The sequence below is a fragment of the Rutidosis leptorrhynchoides genome, chromosome 11 (assembly GCF_046630445.1).
Source record: "Rutidosis leptorrhynchoides isolate AG116_Rl617_1_P2 chromosome 11, CSIRO_AGI_Rlap_v1, whole genome shotgun sequence".
In the NCBI taxonomy this organism is placed as follows: Eukaryota; Viridiplantae; Streptophyta; class Magnoliopsida; order Asterales; family Asteraceae; genus Rutidosis; species Rutidosis leptorrhynchoides.
In genome coordinates this window covers 256,650,001-256,655,000 of record NC_092343.1, presented here as the reverse complement: position 1 = coordinate 256,655,000, position 5,000 = coordinate 256,650,001, and positions in this window count along the sequence as shown.

Genomic DNA, 5,000 nt, shown 5'->3' with positions numbered 1-5,000 from the left:
TTGGCTATAGGTTGACTAACGTTTATAGTAGTAATGCGGATATTATTAATATGTTGTTGTGTTGTGATAATAATTCTCGCGTGTGTTTGTACCGCGTAGAATTTTGGTTATGTTTGTGTATATCATCGAGCGAGACGGTCGTTGTACTAACGAGTCGATGCGGCATGTGTGCGTAATAAGAACTTGCAAACCTTATTACGGGTGCAAATCGTGTCTAACAAGTGATGTACGATGAGTGTTTAGCAAGATGGGGCTGTGTCGTGCGTACGGTTTTACACGTTCGTGGACTAATCGTTTTGCATTCTTTAGAATGGCGACGCGAAACGTGATCGAGACGAATGACGAGGAGTTTAATACTAGAGTTGCGGCCGCCGTTGCGGAGCAAATGAGTGCGTTAGAAGAAAGAATGGAAAGGAAGTATTCCGAACTTCAAAGTAGTGGTGAAATGGAGCGTTATCTTAAGAGCTTCATGAGGACTAAACCCCCGATGTATGACGGAAAGCCGGATCCTTTGGTAAGCACAACTTGGATTTCGGACGTCGAAGGGTGTTTCCGTACTATTGATTGCCCTCCCGAGAGAAAGACGAGACTCGCTACGAGTTTGTTGCGGGGTAGGGCAAGGGATTGGTTGGATGGTAAGATTGATCTTGTCGGTGGCGAGACGTTTATGGCTTTATCGTGGGACGACTTTAAGGAGGAATTCTTCGAGGAGTTCCGGACTTCGGCCGATTTGTGGGAATTGCGTAATGAGTTGCGAAACTTGCGACAAGGATCTATGGATTTGAGTACTCTTAAGACGACCTTTATGGCGAAGGCTCGTTTTTGTCCGGAGTATTTGGGGAATGATCGTTTGTTGATGGGGGATTTCTATCGGACCTTGAATGATGACTTGAAAAGTAAGATTAGTCGGGGTCAAGCGAAATCGTTTTCGGAATTATTCGACTTGGCTAGAGGTTTCGAGTCGTATTCACGATCGAAGAGGGGTGAATCTTCAAGTGAGAGAAGAGTTGTTTCTTATGGTGCTCCGAGTAAGAGGACTAAGGGTCCGAGTGTGAGCACGGGTGGTACGCGAACGGGTATATCGGATTCTAGTGCGGCTAGATGTTACAATTGTGGCGTAAGGGGTCACAAGTCTTGGGAATGTTCGGTACCAAAGGGTGGTAGTATGGTGTGCTTCAATTGCCAAAAGGAAGGACATCGTAAGTCGGAATGTCCCAAGTTAGCGGGGACGGGTGCGGCGAGGAGACGTTAAGGTACGTTTAATTTTGATAAATATGTCTTTTGATTATTTATTAAATGCCGTTTGAGTTTGAGTTGCATGCCTTTGTTGTGTATGTTATGCTATGGGTGACGTTCCTAATGAAAGTACCCTAAGGTGATGTTTGATTGTCGGGCGAAGGGCGTAAGACTTGGTGCAACCAAGCGTTCCTTAGTATTTGGGGTATGTTTCTACCAAGCCATGGAAATGGTTTTGGTGTTCGATTGTTAAGCGCGTGTTCGCTTGCGTGTTGAAGTTGATGAACCACGAGGTTCGTCGGGTGATTGGAACCTTTGAGATCGAGTGTTTAAAATCTCGATGTGTGTCGGTAATGGAGTCATTATGACGCGACATTAGGTGCCTCTTTTATACCTACTAGCGTGGTGTTCGACTCCGACTAGGTTATGGTTGTGGTTGCATTGTACTTAGGGTACCGGAGTAAAACCCTTAGTTACATGAGTGACTAGGTGAAACTTGACAAACTAAGCAATTGGATGATTGCGAGAGTATGGTTTGCGAAATCGTGGTACACTTTTCGTTTGAAGTGTCTAAGGATCATTTGAAATCCTTTGTGTGCTCGAGGTTAGAGCAAGATGTAGGATGGGTCGCGTGTACCCAATTGTTGGTAAAGTCTACCTTCGGTAGCATTGTACGGTTGTACGAATTGTGTTATAGGAACGTGGTTCCAAGTGGAGGAGTCGCACTCCCGCATGAGGAAGTTTTAGTGTGATATTTCGGATGATGCTTTTGGTAGATCCGGAAATTTCGTCGAGACCTAGTTTTGGTCAACTTGTGGTAGAGTACAATTTTGGTTAAATTGTACTTATGATATTGGATTGGAATTACCACTGAGGTGGTAATGTGGTAAATCTCGTTGAGAGATAATGGACGTGTTTGACGAGCAAGGTGAGATCCTCCGGTTAAGGGAGGTGTGTGTCGGGTTCTCTTGTGGAGAATTATTGTTTGGTACCTATGTTTGGTATAGGTGATTCATGCTTGATTATGGATGGTTAGTGTTCCGCTAGGGTTCACTATAGTGTAGCAGAGCGCGATGTTGCATTACTCGTTGTTTGAGGCCGAAAGTGCGTATGTGATCGATGGAGCATGATCTTCGGGTCCGCTGACTTCATCGTGCTGTTGACGATTAATGAAGCATGATCTTTAGGGTCCGCTGACTTCATTATGGTATGGTTGATCGGTGGAGCATGATCTTCGGGTCCGCTGACTTCATCGTGGTGTTGAGATCGGTGAAGCATGATCTTCGGGTCCGCTGACTTCATCCGGTGTTGAGATTGGTGAAGCATGATCTTCGGGTCCGCTGACTTCATCATGGTTGTGAATCGCGTGTGGTTTCGGATTCACGATGACGCGTGTAGTTTCGGTCATCTTATCGAATGAATCTCGTGTAGTTCGGATTCATGGTGACTCGTGTAGTTCGGTCATCTTATTGAGGTAGTAATCTCGTGTGGTTTCGGATTACTAAGGCTCGTGTAGTTCGGCCAACCTCGATGTTGTGGAAGTGAATCTCGTGTAGTTCGGATTCACAAATGACTCGTGTGGTTTCGGTCATTGTATTGAGGAGTGAGTCTCGTGTAGTTCGGATTCACAAATGACTCGTGTAGTTCGGTCATTCCTCCGGGATAGTGACTCTCGTGTAGTTCGGATTCACTATGGCGCGTGTAGTTCGGCCATTCCCGATTGTTGTTGTGTTGAAGGTAGTGAGTCGCGTGTAGTTCGGATTCACTAAGGCGCGTGTGTTTTCGGCCAGCCTTCGTGTGTTGTGTGATCCATTGGTTGTTTGATACACCGATGGTGGGGTCGTAAGGACCGTGTTGTTTGATCTATCGGTTGTTTGATACACCGATGGTGGGGTCGTGAGGACCATATTGTGTGATTAGTGATGCGATAGCCGTGTTTCGCTCACATGTTGTTACGGGTGTGACGAAAGTCGATTTTGTACACCTTGGTTTAGCGTTGCCATCATCGTTTTGGACGCTATCGGTTTTAGCCGTTTGTTATGATGTTACGGTAGTTGCGCTTTGGTCGTATTGCGCACTACAAGGGATGTTAGTGGTTGGTGTTGTCCGTAAGGATTCGTTTGGTTCGGTCTTCATCGTTTCGGGTTGTTGACCTTAGGTTGAGACTTGGTTGCTTTTAGCGTTGTACTCGGTAATAGTACGCTAAGGGATTTATATCTCGGTACGAGATTGGTTGAGTTTTCCTGATGTTAGGGAATGAGCATGGTTTTAGTGCTCGGATTGTGGTTTTGATAAATCGCGGGTGACGATTTAGTTGTGGAAGGCGATTCGTTGGGAAGGAATTGCTTAGGAAAGTCGGATTGGGACTTATGTCGAGGACCGTAGGGTGAGGTCCACTTGGTTATGTGATGAGGATCACGAGGACGTGATCGAGTTTAAGTGGGGGAGAGTTGTAAGACCCGAATATTTATCTTGCTTGTTTGTGTATTAAGACGTTCGAGATTGGGTTTCGCGGATTATTTATATAAAGTTTAAAATGCAAAAGAATCTGTTTCAGTTATGTCGCGCGCCGCGCGGGGATTCGGCGCGCCGCGCCGTTTGCTGCTGACAGAATCCCTTGTTTTTAATTGGTTTAAATGAAGGGCAAATGGGTAATTTCACTTGAGGCCGGATTTGTGAGGCTTATGAGCTAGTTTGGATCAGTTTTGGATCCCATTCACATCCACTCATCATCTTCATCCATTTTTAGAGAGAGAGTAAGAGTTTAGAGAGAGATTGGAGGTTTTGGTGAGGAAGAAGCTCGAATCGTTCAAAGTCTCGGGTTTTAAAGTTGTTCCTTTCGTTCTCGGCTATACGGTGATAGTATTGGTAAGCTCAAACTCCGAATTTCAATTATTTAATTTGATATTCAAGTTAGGGTTTTGAGTTAATTAGTTGTAAAACCTCTTAGATGATGAAATGGGTTTATGGTGACTAGTTATTCTTGTCACTTGGCGGGTTTTGGGTTGATTGACGATTTGGCCTTGATTAGGCTTTAATCTTGGGATTTATCACTTGGATTAGTGATTATGGAAGTATTGGAAACCATTTAGGGTATTTGATTTACTAACTTTGACTTTGGGTCAAATTAGGGTTTGGTGGTGATTATGACCCATTTGGTGACTTAATGAGGTTTATGAACTTAAAATGGATTAAGTTGAAGTATAAGACCGAGTTAAATGTGTTTTGGTGTCAAAACTTATAAAGGACGAGGTTTTGACCTTCATGGGTCAAAATTAGGGTTTAAGTGTCAAAATGGGTATGATACGTGTTTGACACTTGAGTTCGGGTTTAATTGGCTTATTAGGACCATTCTCACTTGTGTTAGTGATTATTGGTTAGTTCGGGCACGGTTTGTGCTTGGAAGTGCAATTGGGTCGAAATTGCACTAAGTGTTGAATTGGGTTGGTTTGTAAATCCATCCTAATTGTATTGTTGTAATTGTGATAATGGAATAGGTATTTTCCATTGGCGAGTTGCGGATCACTTGGAAGCTTTCTTCAAGACTTCAAGGTGAGTGATATTATCCTATGTACATATGTATGTGTAGGATGGGTGCGGGTCGGGTGAAGTGATTCTCGGCTATAGAGCTCACTTCACATGTAGGTGGACTTGATGGACTTTTGTATAAGTCCAATTGGCACGGTTGTGCGTTTTGGTTGACCATCTTTGGCGAAGTACACGTTCGTGTGTACATTATCACACGTGATTGTGATTTGGATGTT